General features: G+C 40.5%; 1 pseudogene; it reads right to left on the minus strand.

The window, feature by feature from the left end:
* Nucleotides 1-14,709: 14,709 nt before the first annotated feature.
* LOC147948836 (putative F-box protein At3g23950 pseudogene) lies at nt 14,710-16,008 on the minus strand (annotated as a pseudogene).
* Nucleotides 16,009-17,862: the final 1,854 nt, after the last annotated feature.

Here is a 17,862-nt window from a genome sequence, read left to right on the forward strand (position 1 = left end):
GGAGATGAAGGGTCTGTTCACTGAGAGGTTTTTGGGTGGTACAGATCCTACTGCTGCGGATGCTTGGAGGACGAGTGTGGAACGTAACTTCCATACTCTGAGATGTCCTGTGGAGTTTTGGGTGGACATAGGGGTCTACTTTCTGGGTGGTGATGCTGAGTTGTGGTGGAGATCCATGGTTGCTAGGAGGTTGCAGAGGGAGATGACTTGGGCTGACTTCGTCTTGGAGTTCAACCGCAAGTATTTTCCTAGGGAGGCATTGGACCGGTTGGAGGTGCAGTTCCTTCAGATATCTCAGGGGACACGGTCAGTGCGGGAGCTGGACTTGGAGTTCAGTCGACTTCTATGTTATGGGGGTCGGGCTATGGAGTCTTAGGAGGCTCAGGTCAGGAGGTTTATGAGGGCTCTACGGGATGATTTGAGAGTTCACTGTAGAGGGAGGTATTATGCTACGCGTGCAGAGCTGGTTGAGACAGCAGCAGAGATTGAGGAGGATATCCGGGCACAGTCAGTGTCGGTTACTCCAGCAGTTCAGCTTAGTAAGGCTCAGCAGCAGGGTGGTTCTAGCAGGGGCGGTAGGCATGCTCAGGGAACCAAGAGGAAGTGGGAGGCTACGCAGAAGTCGAGTGGTGCGGGTTGCTTCGGTTGTGGGAGGAAGGATCACAGGGTTGCTAGTTGTCCCAAGAGGAGTGTTCCGACGACAGGACCTCGGGTATGTTATCATTGTAGGGAGACAGGGCACATCAGGCCTTTTTGTCCCAAGTTGCAGCCGGCAGCAGTGGCAGCGTTGCAGCAGGTGCAGCCTGGAGGTCAGCAGGTGGCACGGATTGAGCAGGCGCCACGGGTTTACACGACAGCTGAGACTGGTGGAACCAGTACCGGGGCGATCACAGTTATATTTCTGGTACTTTGACCTTGTGAATTTTAGTAGGTTCAGATTGTATATGTTTCCTGTGATAAAGTGTTAGGTTCTCAACTCATGAGGTTTGTGTAGGGACCTTGTTGGTAGGCGGGTTTAAGTCCCATGTTATGTTTGATTCTGGAGCTTCGCATAGCTTCATTACTCCAGAGTGTGCAGAGTGTGTGGAGATCAGCGGGGATCCTGGAGAGCGTGCAGGAGTTGTCAGGGTTGCGGGAGGCGAGTTCCTGAGAGTGATTGGACGAGCCAGAGGAATTGATATTCAGATCGCAGAAGAGTCGTGGCCAGCAGATTTGCTTATCAGTCTAGTGGAGCTGTATGATGTTATTCTCGGGATGGATTGGTTGCATCGGCATAGGGTGCATTTGGATTGCCATCGGGGTAGAGTGGAGTTTGAGCGTTCAGGAGGGAAGTTGGTTTTTCAGGGTATTAGACCGACTTCGGGGAGTCTCGTGATCTCAGCCATTCAGGCTGGGAAGATGATCGAGAAGGGCTGTGAGGGTTATCTGGTTTCTATATCTATGCCAGAGTCAGTGGGGAAGTCTACGGTTAGCGGTATTCCAGTAGTGGAGGAGTTTGAGGATGTGTTTCAGTCTTTGCAGGGATTACCACCATCTCGGTCGGATCCTTTTACCATTGAACTGGAACCAGGGACGACACCGTTATCCAAGGCTTCTTACAGGATGGCTCCAGCAGAGATGGCAGAGCTGAAGAAGCAGCTAGAGGATTTGCTGAGTAAGGGTTTCATCCGTCCTAGTGTATCACCGTGGGGAGTGCCGGTGTTGTTTGTGAAGAAGAAGGATGGGAGTTTCAGGTTGTGTATTGATTATCGGGTTTTGAACCGGGTCACTGTGAAGAACAAGTATCCTCTTCCTAGGATCGATGAGTTGTTGGATCAGTTGAGGGGTGCTACTTGCTTATCCAAGGTAGATCTGGCGTCGGGTTATCATCAGATACCGATTGATGAGGCAGATGTGAGGGATTGCTTTCAGGACTAGGTATGGGCATTATGAGTTTGTGGTGATGCCTTTCGGATTGACTAACGCACCAGCAGCGTTTATGAGATTGATGAACAGTGTGTTTCTGGAGTTTCTGGATGTATCTGTCATCATTTTCATCGACGATATCCTTGTTTATTCTAAGAGTCCTGAGGAGCATGCAGTGCATTTGAGGGCAGTTATGGAGAAGCTGCGAGAGCAGAAGTTGTTTGCCAAGTTGAGCAAGTGCAGTTTTTGGCAGCGTGAGATGGGCTTTCTGGGTCACATTGTTTCTGCAGAGGGGGTTTCTGTAGATCCAGAGAAGATTCAGGCTATCGGGGATTGGCCTAGACGGCAGAATGCCACAGAAATCAGGAGTTTCCTTGGTTTGGCAGGATACTACAGGAGATTTGTGCAGGGGTTTGCAAGCAGAGCACATCCTATGACTAAGTTGACAGGGAAGGATGTTCCTTTTGTCTAGTCAGAAGAGTGTGAGGAAGGCTTTGCAAGCCTGAAGGAGATGTTGACTACTGCGCCAGTGTTGGCTTTGCCTGAGCAGGGAGAACCCAATGTGGTTTATACAGATGCATCTAGAGTTGGTTTGGGGTGTGTTCTGATGAAGCATGGGAAGGTGATTGCCTATGCTTCGTGGCAGTTGCGGGTGCATGAAGGCAATTATCCTACTCATGATTTGGAGATGGGTGCTGTAGTTTTTGCCCTGAAGATTTGGAGATCTTATCTTTATGATGCAAAGGTACAGGTGTGTACAGATCATAAGAGCCTGAAGTATATATTCACTCAGCCTGAGTTGAATTTGAGACAGAGGCGGTGGATGGAGCTGGTGGCAGATTATGATTTGGAGATAGCCTATCATCCTGGATAGGCTAACACGGTTGCAGATGCTCTGAGTCAGAAGAGGGTAGCTTCGGCTCAGGAGCAGGAGATGGAGTCTCTGGTAGGGGAGATCAGTGCGTTGAGCTTGTGTGCTGTTTCACAGGAACCGTTGGGTTTGGAAGCAGTAGATAGAGCAGATCTTCTGAGTAGGGTGCGGTTGGCTCAGGAGAAGGATTTGGGGCTGGTGAATGCCTCTAAGGATGTGGATTCAGAGTATCAGGTCTCAGATAATGGTACTATCTTGTTGCACGGTCCGGTTTGTGTGCCCAAGGATGAGGAGTTGAGACAGGAGATTCTGAGAGACTCATGCGAGCAAGTTGTCTATTCATCCAGGAGCGACTAAGATGTACCGTGATCTCAAGAGGTACTATCATTGGGTCGGGATGAAGAAGGATGTAGCTAGTTGGGTTTCGAGGTGTGATGTGTGTCAGCTAGTGAAGGCTGAGCATCAGGTTCCTGGCGGGTTACTGAAGAGTCTATCCATTCCTGAGTGGAAGTGGGATATGATCACCATGGATTTTGTGGTAGGATTGCCAGTGTCACGGACCTTTGATGCTATTTGGGTCATTGTGGACCGGTTGACTAAGTCAGCACATTTTCTAGCCATTAAGAAGACTGATGGAGCAGCGGTCTTGGCTAAGAAGTATGTGAGAGAGATAGTCAGATTGCATGGGGTGCCAGCGAGCATTGTGTCTGATAGGGATTCTAAGTTCACTTCGGTGTTCTGGAAGGCATTTCAGGTAGAGATGGGCACTAAGGTGCATATGAGTACAGCTTATCATCCCCAGACAGATGGACAGTCTGAGAGGACGATCCAGACGCTGAGGATTTGCTGAGGATGTGTGTGTTGGATTGGGGTGGCCATTGGGCAGATCACCTGAACCTGGTAGAGTTTGCTTACAACAACAGTTATCAGGGGAGTATTAAGATGGCTCCTTATGAGGCTTTGTATGGGAGGCCATGTCGTACACCATTATGTTGGACTCAGGTGGGGGAGAGGAGCATGTTTTGTGCTAGTTTTGTTCAGGAGACCTCAGAGAAGATTCGGGTTCTCAAGCTGAACATGAAGGAGGCTCAGGATAGACAGAAGAGTTATGCTGATAGGAGGAGGAGAGATCTTGAGTTTCAGGTAGGAGACAGAGTGTACCTCAAGATGGCCATGTTGCGGGGCCCGAACAGGTCATTGTCAGAGACTAAGTTTAGTCCGAGGTATATGGGTCCATTCAGAGTGATTGAGCGGGTTGGACCAGTGGCTTATAGATTGGAGTTACCTGAGGTTATGCGTGCATTCCATAAGGTTTTCCATGTGTCTATGTTGCGGAAGTGTCTCCGTGAGGGTGAGCAGGTGTTGGCTAAGATTCCTGAGGATCTTCAGCCTAACATGACTGTGGAGGCGAGACCAGTGAGGGTTCTCGAGAGGAGGATCAAGGAACTTCGGAAGAAGAAGATTCCTTTGATGAGAGTCCTGTGGGACTGTGATGGTGTTGAGGAGCAGACTTGGGAGCCCGAGGCGAAGATGAAGGCAAGGTTCAAGAAGTGGTATGAGAAGCAAGCCGCGACTTGAGCTTGTTTAGTCTGGTCCTATCTGTAATCCGTGTCTGGAGCGGGAATGGAGTATTCCAGCCCATCTCTCTTGTTACTCGGTCGCTTGGGGTGGTTGGTTGTGCGGCTCAGTGACAAGATGAGGTGGTGTTCGGGGTACAAAGTTTCCGTGAGGCGGGGTTTTGGAGAAAAGTTTCCTGGAATAGGAGTTTCCAAAAGTGGAAAGTTTCCAAAAGTGGAAAGTGCTAAATATGGAAAGTTTTATGGGAGTCAGAATTTGTCCATTTTAGCGGTGGGAAGCCTTGGAGGGGCTTTTGTGGCCTTTGTGGCGGACTTTCGAGTCAGTGTGCCTGTATGTGGCGGTCTTTTTAGACATTGTGTGGCCTTTGTGGCGGGCTTTTAGCCAATTGTGTGGCCTTTGTGGCGGGCTTTTAGCCAATTGTGTGGCCTTTGTGGCGGGCTTTTAGCCAATTGTTGGCCTTTGTGGCGGGCTGTTTAGCCAGATGGTCTTTGTGACGGTCCTTCGGGACGGATGGTCTTTGTGACGGTCCTTCGGGACAGATGGTCTTTGTGACGGTCCTTCGGGACGGATGGTCTTTGTGACGGTCCTTCGGGACAGATGGTCTTTGTGACGGTCCTTCGGGACAGATGGTCTTTGTGACGGTCCTTCAGGACGAGTGGCCTTGGAGGCGGTCCTCTTTAGGACATTTGTTTGGCCTTGGTGGCGGTCCTCGTGAGGACATTTTGTTGGCCTCTGTGGCGGCCCTTGTGGCGTGTATATGATCCTTGTGTGGTCATGGGGTATCCCGGTGAGGAGATATGTGGTTGGTAGGACATTGAGATGTTTTTACACGAGCCACGGGAAGGAAACCTGGATAGGGATAGGACTCAGACGTGTTCAGAATCGTTTGCTCGCGACTCTTGGGGGACTTAGGTTCTCCTAGTACTGCCATATTCAGAGACTTTGTGGCTCGGGAGTATGGTTCGTATATCGACTTCGGATGACGATCCGGGGGCGCGCTGTAGGGTGGCAACCCGAGAGACGAGTTTGGACTTTTCCTTATATGTTATGGCATGCGGGCTTAGGCCCGATGAGGAGCCAACATTTGGCATGCAGACTTAGGTCTGATGAGGAGCCAATAAAAACTCAAGGTTTAGGCCTATGAGTAAAGGAAAGTCCAAAAGTCGAGAGCAAATGACGCCTGGAGCGTGAGTCTATCGCCTAGAGGTGACCTTCTGTAGATCAGTCGGAGGAGTGCGGGCTGTGGAGACGGTTGCACGGGAGTCCTTGGCTGATGGCTGTTCGAGATTCGAAGACGAATCTAGATTGGTGGGGGAGAATTGTAACACCCGCGAACCGGAATCCCGGTTTAGGGTGTGCATTGATCGATGCAGTGGTAGCATCGGTCGATGCTGGTTCAATTCTCTGCGTTTTGACTTCAGTCAAACGCTGCGTTTTGGTCATAAGAGAAAAGAAAAACCCTTAGGGTCGTGTCTTTTGTCTCATTAGACGTGTGTGGCCGTTTTTGAGATAAATGAGAAGAGAGAAAGAGTTCTTGAAAGTTCTTGGTGATTTCTGGAGATTTGAGGCGTTTCTTGGTGAAATCTGTAGCTGGGATTGTTGTAGGAGCTTCCTAGAGGCTTGTTCTTGTTTGTTTGAGGCTTAGTTTCTTCTCTGGCAAAGGTAAGTGCATGACCATGGTTTATCTAAGCTAGAGAACTCATTAATCTTCCTGTTGTGTGGTGTTAGACGTATTAGGATGTTGCTATGGACGTTAGGAAGCTTTCTTGTGGCTTGGGATCGAGTTTTGTGGTTGTAGGAGCGAAGATCCGGCGAGAAGCTTCAGGGAAATCACGGTGCTCGACGTTGCGTCGATCGATGCATATCTTGCATCGGTTGATGCAAGTGCGAGGACGGCGCGTAAAACTCTAGGGTTTTCGTGTTACGTCGAGCATGCGTCGGTCGATGCAGACTGGGTATCGGTTGATGCAAGTTACACTTGCATCGGTCGATGCAGCTTCTGTGTCGATCGATGTTTCCCCATTTGGCATCGGTCGATGCATGCGTGGCGTCGGTCGATGCTAAGTCCTGGTTTGTTATTCGTTGTTGTTGATTGTTGTGTGATGGTTATTGATACTCTATTGCTTGTGTGTATAGCCCAGTAGATGGGAGGATTGTCTTACTGAGTGTTTATAAAATACTCATGCATTGCAATATGTGTTTGTGGTGCAGGTAAAGGCAAAGTGTGATCGTGGAATCCAGGCAATGAAGAGGAGGATGTTCTAGGGACTCGGTTTGATGTTGTCTGGCATTGCTAGGTTGCTAGAGTTGGGTCATTAGAACATTGCTAGATTGCTGGTTCTTTGATTCTTGATGTTTGGATATTGATTATGTTGGAATATAGTTATATTTGATTATTGGATTATTAATTATTATTGGTTGGTTATTCCGCTGTTGAATGTGTTTGTGGTTAGGTGGCTAGTGGATATGGGACCACTAGTTGTAGTTTTATTTATTATATTTATTATTTATTATTTTTTTTTTAAAAAAAAGGTCGGTCGTTTCAAAACTATCTTTAAGGACTATAGCTTGCATCCTTCGGTTAGCATTTTAAGGTTATGAGTCCCCACTTTCAAACCGTACCTTCTTACTTCCTTGCTAGAGGACTAGCAAGATTTAAGTTTGGGGTCTGATAACACTCTAATTTACATGTTTTTAGCATCCTTCTTTTGTCCATATTTTGCATTGTTCATACCTCTAACTTAGCATTTTTAGGCCATTTACTAAAGGAATCAAGTTTTAGAGCTTTTAGGGTGTTGCATTTCTGCATTTGCATATATTGGATGAAAACAGGTGCTAAAGAGCCAAAAATGGGGAAAAACAAGGACAACTCGAGCATGTACCCGAAGGAGCCATCGAGCTACAAGAATAAGTCCGAACCCCAACATGATCGACAAGGATCCAAGAGCGCAAAAAGCAACCCGAAGATCCACCCGAGGAGTTACCCGACTCAAGCCTCGTGTACCCCATCGAGTAGACCATCGGGCAGGTCTGGGAAGCTATGTCAAATGGGTTTCCATATATAAACCCCCTCTTTCCCTAGCTTGCAAACGAGCACGCCGCAGACCTTCAAACCAGAGAGTGAGAGCTTCTATGAGAGAACTGAGCGACTCAACACATTTTTCTTGTTTTTGTACTTTTATTTTGTAGTTTTTCATAGATCTTTTATCCCTACTCTTTTCTACTCTACTCTATCTTTTTAATAATGTCATTTTCGTTTATTTCTATGGCTTTATCATTCGTTTCTATGTCCGAGTAGTGTAGCAAAGTTTCTAGGGATGGGATAGATGATTAGGTGTTCTTGATCGGTTAGGATGCTTTAGTTGATTGTTATGATATATAAATTTCCTTCTAGGTTGATGTTCTTAATGCGGTCAACAGACCGACAGGTTGAGATTAGATCTAGGGCGTTTATAATGCTACAGGCCGAAAGGAGTAGATAAAATGCTTGATTAGGTCAATGCTAGAGGTATACTTAACTTTGAGTGACAAAATCAGATAAGTCTAAGTATACTGACAAAAATGAACTGTTCTTAATGCCTGCTTGTTCATATTGCTAGTGCGACAGTGTGGTAGTATGTTCAAGGTTGATTGTTACTAGTGCGACAGTGTGGTGACAAGGTTTTAAAGGTTCATTGTCTAGGAAATAATTGCTTGAGGCATGTAAGGCATCTCTATTGGTCTAGAACACTTAGGATTCGATTACCCCCATCCTTAGGAACTTTCGTATTTCATTTCGTGCATTTTCCTTACTTACTCGACCACTTACCCGATCAGGTACACGATAACCTGGATCGAGTAATACCTCGAGCTGTTCATAGTTCACTTGCATACTCGATCACCCCACTCGATCCTGTACTCGATTGCTTGCATTGAGTGCTTAGGTCGTGTGGTTTACTTGTTTATATTCTTTTACTTTGTTTATATTAGGACTGTTAGAACCAAACCCCCCCTATTGCTTGGCTTGACTTGATTGATTCTGATTGCATCTTATCTGCTAGCATAACAACCATTTGGATTGATAACCCTTTGTACTACAATTGCATAAGGAATTGATACCCTTGGTGAAAACTAGTCTATCACGACGCGACCTAGAGAGTTCAACCACAACCGTGCGTTCTCAACCATGTCGACTTGAGCAAGGTTCAACCGACGGCGTGGAATCAGACTCGACCCATCCTGAGAGGTTCATCACTCTGCACTCGTTCGAGCTATGCCTCCGCTGTCACGCTCGAGCCAATCTCACTCCGCACACGCTCCAACTACCACGCTCGAGCCACTCAAGCCAACACATGATTGAGCCCCTCTCTCGAGCCACACACAAAGTCTCCATCGAGCCAACTCGATAGTGAACACTCTATCCGGTTCCCTCCCCATCACGTCAATCTTCATATGTGTCATGGGAGCGTCAGCCTTCACCCGCTTCTTCACGCCACTCGTCACATGAGTCCAGGGAGAGAAGGAGACAAGGTTCGCATGGTTCCAGAGCCTCCTCAAGTCGTTGGTCAGCGCGTCGTTCTGCAGCTCGAGATGAGAATGAGGTTGAGGTTGAGCAGCGAGATGACGCTCAGGGTGATCATCAGGGCATGCACGAGGTTGAGCAGCAGGTCAAACAACAAGGTGATTATCAGCCTACCGAGGTGGTCGTGCTAGTATCAGACCATGGTGAGTCCAGAGTCGATGACATGTAGTGTGACGAGCAGCCGAACATGTATCAGAACAGGCAAGCGGTTGAGCAGCAAGTCGACCAACCAGCTGAGGTCACTCCCGCGGATCCTGAACAAGGTGAAGGACAAAGTCAATATAACCCTCCTCCTTGGGCGAGCACCGACTCCTTCTTCTACTACTGAGGTACTCCCACCTTCCCTTTGTATATACCATTTCATTCATGCATTTTTTTTTTGTGATTCTCAAATCCTTCTGCAAATTTTTCTTACATAGGAGACTGTGTAATTTAAGTTTGGGGGAGGGTTTGAGATGATGTATCTGATGTTGTGTCTTGTGATTCTTATTTCAAATTTTTGCATCATATCATGTTTGAGTTTGCATCCATCTATTTGCATAGAAAAACCATTTTTTTTAAACAAATCGAAAATTTCCACAAAAACAGAGTGTTCATGTAGTTTGCACTTGCATATTAGGATTGAGTCTAGGGTTATTCATATAGGGGTGTTGCATTTAGTATAGGGGTTGATGATGATTGTAACCTTGTTAGCATGCTGGATTCAATAGGATAGGATCAAGGCCCTTGTTATTAGTTCTTTGATGCTTGTTGATTGAACTTGAAATGTAAGACTGAACCAGGTTTTGAATTCTCGAAATTGCATTCTAGTCTTGATTGAAGCATGTTTTGAATTGACGTTATTCCCTATCTATCTGAACCTAATCCTCACTTGCAATTATCTTGTTATGCATTGAAGTTGAACTCATGAATACCATATACATACTTGGATTGTCTTTCACACTTTTACCACCCTTGTCAATCCAAGTAGCTGATTCCCATTTTTGGAACAGTTCCCCGCACCCTTAACCAACCGTTCTTTCAAGCCAATTGTATTCTTGAGTGTCAGGCCTTTTCCGAGTTGAGCTTGTTAGAAAGTGTTAGGTTCTAACCGACAAGAGTAGGATCCTGTGTAGTTCTAGTTCGTGTTATCCAGACTAGTAAGACTAGGTGAGAACTCGATTTTGGGTATTGGGTATGAATTTGTGCAGAAAAGTAAAGGGTAGAAAGTCTTAAGGAGGGGGATGTGTTCTCAAAGTTTACAAGTCTAGTAAAGGATTTGGGTTGAGCAAAGTAAAAAGAGTAATTGGTTATGGGCATGAAATAAAAAGATTAGACAAAGATAAGAAAGTAAAAGGAACCATAGTGATAATAAAGATTTCCCAATCCGCTAGAATGAAATGAAGTGAACTCCTCCTAAGACTAAGTGTAAAAGGTTTAAGATGATGTTTCTGATGAAGGGTAGAGATAGGACCAACTCCTGGGTTAGAATGTTAGGACTGAGTTTCCTTGTGGACCTTTGGGTAGACGAGGCACTGCTCATGTATGTATCAGTTGGTTTCAACCTTTAGCCTTCTTTTAAGCTCAACTTCTTTTCGTGAGAGAACCTTATTATGTATTGATAAAACCACTTGAGAAGGAGGCCATCTTTGTCTTTGACCTTTCACCCTAGCCAAATGAGTTCAATGATGTTGCTTAGCTTAATTCACGGTTCTCTGTTAATGAATGTTAAAGGAAATGTTTGATAGGATTGCATGTGTAGATTAAAGATCAGAATCGTTTCAAAAAAGTTTTTAAATAAAGTCCCTTCACCATGCATCATAGAACTAAGAACAAGGACCTTGATTCTAACTACTCTATTCAGCATGTTTTAGGTTCTAAGACCCCATCTTCACACCTCTCTTCCATACTTTGTTCTTGATCATTTTCTTGATGGCAAGCAAAGACTAAGTTTGGGGGAGTTGATATGTCTATATTTTGTCTCTCCCTAGCATATATTTATCATCCATTTAACTAGGATAACTCATTGTTTTGCATCATTTTCTAGTGCTTTCTATACACTTTGCATGTCTAGGTAGTTCTTGCATCATCCTTCCATACATTGTACATTTCGGAGTATTTCAAGTTTCTAGGAGACGTCGGGAACGCATCACTCGACCCATCCGCTGCATAACACTCCCGGAACCGTCCCTCGAGCCAATCTCACAACACTCCTGGAACCCTCTCTCGAGCCAATCTCACAACACTCCTGGAACCCACTCTCGAGCCAATCTCACAACCCCGATCGAGCCCCTCTCTCGAGCCAGTCTCATTCGCTCGATCGAGTCAACCGTTCGAGCCGTTCCACTCGAGTCGGATTTACCTTTCGACGTCTTCATCAAAGTTGTATGGAATTGAGTCATCTTTCCAACGCCGTTCATTTCAAGCCAATCAGAGGTGTGGTTGAAGAGTTATCATTGTTTTAGTGGATGCATATACACCCAGCTCGAGCCAAAACCACTCTGGATCGAGCCAACACCACTCTGGTTCGAGCCAACACTCATCCACTCCACTCAGTCGACCTCTCTCGAGCCAGTCTCACCACGCATCACTCGACCTCACTCGAGCCATGTGGATCGAGCCACTGGACGCACACCGACTCGTTCACACATGTCAGGAAGACGTTTCGTCTTACACGCTTCAGGAGATTCCAAACCGACTCTTCACCTTGTCGTTTTACATTTTAGTGATTTACATGTTTTTACTATAAATACAATTTGTTAAGTCTTGGCTGAAGACATCTTTTATCTCGTTTTTGTTCTTTTCCTTAAGGTTGACCCTAGCCACCAAAAACGTTCTCAGACTTGTATTCCGACATCTTTGAGTTTATTGAGTATTTGCATTTGATTTCTTATACAAAGTTGTTCATCTTATTTTTATCTATCTAATTATGCTTGATTCAATGTTTTCTAAGTTTGTATTGTTGATGATGATTTTCGGATATGAGTAGTGTGATTGTGCTTGAGGATGAGATAGATTAGGTGGAGAATTTTATAATCATGAATTAATCTTGTTTTCTTATATTTAATTGACCGCCACCATCTATGTCTTCGTATTTTTTTTTCACTGTTTTCTTAGACCATCTCCAATGGTTTTCCCTATTTTTTCCTCTATAATAGAGGAACTCTATAGAGATGAGTTTTACTCCAATGGTCCTCTATAAAATAGAGATTGCTATTTTTTCCTCTATTTATAAAGGAAACTTTGTAAAAAAAAAAAATAGGGTTCCTTTATAAATAGAGGAAAAAATAGCAATCTCTATTTTAGAGGTAAGAATAGAGGACCATTGGAGTAAAACCCACCTATATAATAGAGTAACTCTATAATTATACTAAATAAAAGTAGGAGCTATAAGCTCCTAAAGGCGTCCACATAAGATTTTAAACCACCAATAGGGATAAGACATTTCACTCATTAACATTTTTTAAAATCTCCAGAATTTTCAATATTAAGAATTATTTTAAACAACCTATAAGGATTTGACATGTCATTCATTGACATTTTTTAAATTTCCAGAATTTTTAGAAAAAGGAAAAAAATTTAAATTCATAGAAATAAAAGAACTATGTGCAACGTCCCACATCGGTTAGAAAGCTTTTAGACATTGGTTCAGAACCAATATAAATAAATATTAGTATGCTTCCAACAGCGAATGAGCAGGAAGCTTGATTTATCAGGAATCCAAGTTAAAAAGTTTTATTCATTTGATCCGATTTTTTATTTGATCAAACTAAAACTTTAAAAAGTTTCAAAAAAAAATTATAATATTGAAAATTTTTAAAAGTTTAAAATATTATAAATATTGAAGTTATTAGCTTTTAAAAAATTTTAAAATAGTTTAAAATATTATAAATATTGAACTTTTTAAAAGGTTCAAATATTATATTTTGAAACCTTTTAAAACTTCAAAATCTTATGATCTTTAAATTTTAAAAATTTATTAGCTTATAAAAGGTTTTTAAAGGCATCCACATATGATTTTAAACCACCAATAGGGATAAGACATGTCAATCATTAATATTTTTTAAAATCTCCAGAATTTTCAATATTAAGAATTATTTTAAACAACCTATAAGAATTTGACATGTCAGTCATTAACATTTTTTAAATTTCCAGAACTTTTAGAAAAATGAAAAATTTTAAATTTATAGAAATAAAAGAACTATGTGCAACGTCCCACATCGGCATAAAAAGAGATGTTTAAATATTACAGTTCATAAGTGATGTAAAACACAAAAAGAGATAAATGATACTAAAACTTTTGATAGAGTTTAAACTTTTAAACTTTAAAATATGTTAGTCAGTGACATGTCGAATCCCGACAGGTTGTTTAAAATCCTATGTGGACGGCTTAAAGAGCTTATAGCTTCAACTTTTATTAGTATAGATAATTATTATATTTTTAAATTTGGACGTCTGATAAATCAAGCTTCTTTCTCATTCGTAGTTGGAAGAATATTAGTCTTATTTATAATTGTTCTCAGCCATTGTCTAAAAATTTTCTAGTCGATGTGGAACGTTGTACATACACTTATTTATAAATATTTTAATATAGAAATTTTACATAATTTTGAAAGTGTTAAGTATTGAGATGTCTGATCCCGATTGGTTATTTAAAAAATATGAATATAAAAAATTCTGGAAATTTTAAAAAATGTTAATTAGTGACATGTTAAATCCCTATTGGTTGTTTTAAATCCCATGTGGACGTCTGAAGAAGCTTATAGCTTCTACTTTTATTAGTATAAATTAGAAAAATTACTTCCATTTCTTATTATTGAAGATTAAATCATAGCGTAGCTTCTACTTTTATTAGTATAAATTAGAAAAATTACTTCCATTTCTTATTATTGAAGATTAAATCATAGCGTCTCTTTTGGTTAATGCTTTTCCATTTACATTTTTTTTGTTGGAATCCTTTTTAGTCTTATAATTAATTACTTTTTGGTTTGTTAAATTAGTTGAACTATTTTTTAAAAATATATTTGTCCATACAAGCGTATAAAATAATTGAATTAGTGATATATTTGACAACAAAAAAGTTTTAGACAATAATTGTTTTAAAAAACGTTTTGCCCGCACAAGTGTGCCGGTAACTCTTCTAGTTGAGAAGATTAAAGCAATCACAGATTTGTATTTTGATAATGGTGAATATGATAATCAATATCAATCAACTTATTGAAAATTTAAAATTTGTTGAAAAGGGAAAGGTTCTTATTGAGTGGTCAAAGAATAGGCTTTGACCTTCAGAAAATGTAGCATGTTCTTCAGGTTCTCAGGGTTGAGCATTCTCTCTGTGTGTTGTGGTCTGGTCTTGATCTCCTCAAAACCACTCGAAACTATGAATTATTTGACTTGGGCAGAATCGGGATCCTTCGACACTCATCAAGTGTCTTTAACGTTTTAGTAAATATATCTGCAAGAGCAGTGGAGATGATTTATTTTCGACTGAATATCTCCTTAATGAATCATGATAAAGAGAAGTTCAGGTAGCATGCTAATCCATCTCAGTCATTGGAATTGTATTTTTTTATAACTTCAGTCCAGATAGTGAAAATTACCAAAAAGTTGTTAACTAAGAGTTAAGACGCCAAACCACTATGGTAGAACACACCCCATCAAATGTTTCAAGACTGAGACACAAATCAATTGGATAACCAGCCACGTAAATCCTAATAAACATGGTTTCTGTCAATACATACGAACTTGTGTATCATATAAAATAAAAGAAAAACTCAAAAACTGAAAAGAAGAAAAAACTAAGAAACATAGATAATCAAGAAGAACGTTGAGGGAGCGGGTTTAGCCAGCGTGGGAGCACGTACGCTGAAAAGTAGAGATTGTGAACACAACCGAGAATGCCATTGACATAAATTGAGTAGATAGAGTCCATATACTCCTTGCAACCATTAAATCTCATGATGCAACCATCAGCATTTTTCACCTTCTCCTCCGGTGGTGACTCCTTATAAAGCCTAAACTTGTGTGTCCTCAAGTTTAACAACACCAGAGCGTTCTTGTTCCTACTCCACAGATATAGGATCTCACAGTTCAAAGGATGCATCACCACGGGAAAATAATCAGCACCGAACTCGAAATTGGTGTTGACTTTCCACGAGAGTTGCCATGCGTTAGGATGATCATCCGTAGAGATCAGCCTCCAAACCTTGATTGTAGGGACTCCATTATCCGAGAAAACGTTGCAATACACCACAAATCCTACAGACGTTGTGATTGTTGTCTTGAAATGCCGAGTTTGTGGATATAATTCATAGAGATCAGGAAAAGGTATAGTATGACACACATCACCTCCATTATAGAAATCATATGATACAACATAACTTGCGTCTATGTCGCTACCAATAGAGGAAAGCCAATGAAGAATCCCGTTCAAAGAAACCGAATACTTTAATTTAGTCCATAGCATGGAACGAAGACAATGCACATTTTCAGTTTTCCACTCTCCTGTTTCGGAAGAATATATCAAAAAACTTAGATTCGCAGATACCACAAATGAGACCAATATCCACACTACCTTGTAACCCACGACAATACCCTTTTCCATCTTTGTTACCAGTCCAGTGTCGCTGAAAAATATGTTCTCCTGTAACCTCACGACATCAAAAACCGTGAGATGTGGAGAAAAAGGGATTTGAACCCACTGTTGCAACAAGGGGTTTCCTACATGATACATTGGTGCACCTTCGATGGTTTCGGTATAAAGCAATACAATTCCATCCGTGCAGCTCAAGATACAAGTTTTCCTCATTGGTGTGTCGGATTTGTGATGCATGTAAGATCCTAGGGAATCCGTAAGTCCCCATCTCTTGCATCCATGGTGTCCTACAATCTCTAACGCCAGTGTTTGGTTCCTTCTGTTCATGATTGACCATGACACGGAAGAGGACGATGCCGTGTTGAGTGACTCGTAGAACTCTCGGAAAAACCCAGAATTGATTAGCGATTTCCATTCTTTGCACACTAATATGAATCTCGCAAGGCTCCTCAATGATAAACGAGCCAAAATGTTCACCAATGCTTCCTCATGAACCACCAATTTTATTTTTTTCTCCATTCTAGAGTTTTAGGGTTATCTCGCAAATTTTTGCATTGGGTCGTCGAAAAGATTCGATTCATATATATAATTCTCCATTATACCATGTAAATTTATCCATATTCTTTTTTAATTGTAAAATAGAAAACATAATAATTACAAAATTTGATAACATTTTATTTCAATTATTTTACTAGATGATAAAGATATTTCATAGTCATATCGATCGTAATCTTCTAAATTTGATTTACTCTCTCATCAGTTATATATAAAGTATATAATCTACACATTACAAAAGTTATATCGATCAAAATCTTTATACTGCTAACTTCAGAGGTATAAAATATGAAAATATGATTCGATTAATTTATATGATTCTCCATCATACCATGTAATTAATATATCCATATTGATAGAGATAGAGATGACTTAAATGGTATAAAATATGAAAATATGATTCGATTAATTTATACTAGGTAGTAACCCGTGCTACAGCACAGGATAAAATATTCAGGTGTTGACTAAGAATTATATTAATCCAGGTGTTGTAGCAAAGGTGTGTTATTTTAATGTGATTGTTTTTAAAATAAACCTAAATGTATTTACTTTGGAACAAGAAACACGTCATGTCCTGTCCAATCTCCTCACATCCCAACTCATCCCCTCTCGTCTTATCTCATCCCGTCTCGTCTAGTCCCGTCTCGTCCCGTATCAATTATATTTTTTAGTCTTATGTTCGTTCTTTTTAAAATTATTATTCGTTACACAATGTTTACTAAAAGAGATGGGGTAAAAATAAAAATGGGATACCAGAGTTCTTCTTTGAATATTTTTTTATTTAGTTAGTTGAAATTATCAAGAAAATTATAATTTTCAAAAACTATATAACTGTTTTCAAAAATACCAAATTTTTAAAATTGCCTGTTCCAAAATAGTTAGTTACATGTTGCATAGTCAATCCATATCAAAATTAGTGAAAACTTGACATTTGAATTTATCTACTTATATTTTTTTTTAAAATTGTTCAATATATTGGTTCTCATTATGTGAATTACCCGTTTCAGTTTACATATTATTTATCGTCTAAATACCATAAATAGAATGGACCTTTTCTCAAATTTTAGTTATATATACTTAATTAGTAAATTTAATTACTTAAAAATACACTGGTAAAACATATATTCAGTCAAATAATAAACCTTTTTATGCTGTAAAATTTTAATTGTATAATATTAAAATACTGCTACTCATACCGAAAATTGTATAAAAAGGTTAAAATAATAAACCTTCTTATGTTTAATTTTAACTGTATAAAAAGGTTAAAATAAACATGATCATCATCTTTATCACCTGGAAAATATAATTTTTTTTTGCAATCCATCCATATTAGTCAAGCAAAGCCCGCTTTTGTTGAAAATGTTAAAATAATTTTTAATGGGATGTTAAATCTCGTCCAGTCCAGTCTCGTTAGAAATTTTATATCCCATAAATGTTTTCTTTTAAATAATTACATAGTAGACAACATAAATTGTAAAGTTTAATGTTTTTTTAAATGGTTGAACAGTATAATTTTATTCTTAATAAATATTATTTAATAAATTTGTTTATATACTTTAATTGACATATCTTATTAACATTTTAAACATTTATATATTAAAATCAAAATTTATATAGTTATTTGTTTAAATAATTGTAAGTTCAGTTTTAACGTATAAAAGTGATAAAATAATTAACTCGTTCTACAATGTTTTTATAAAAATAATATCATAGAGCCAGATCATTAATGATTTTCCATTAAAGGTCGTCCAAACCGGTTTCTCAGTAAATTGACGGATTGAATTTAAAAAACCGGGTTAACTTGCCTGTTCCATTAAA

The sequence above is a fragment of the Camelina sativa genome, chromosome 2 (assembly GCF_030686135.1).
Source record: "Camelina sativa cultivar CO46 ecotype springtype chromosome 2, ASM3068613v1".
NCBI lineage: Eukaryota > Viridiplantae > Streptophyta > Magnoliopsida > Brassicales > Brassicaceae > Camelina > Camelina sativa.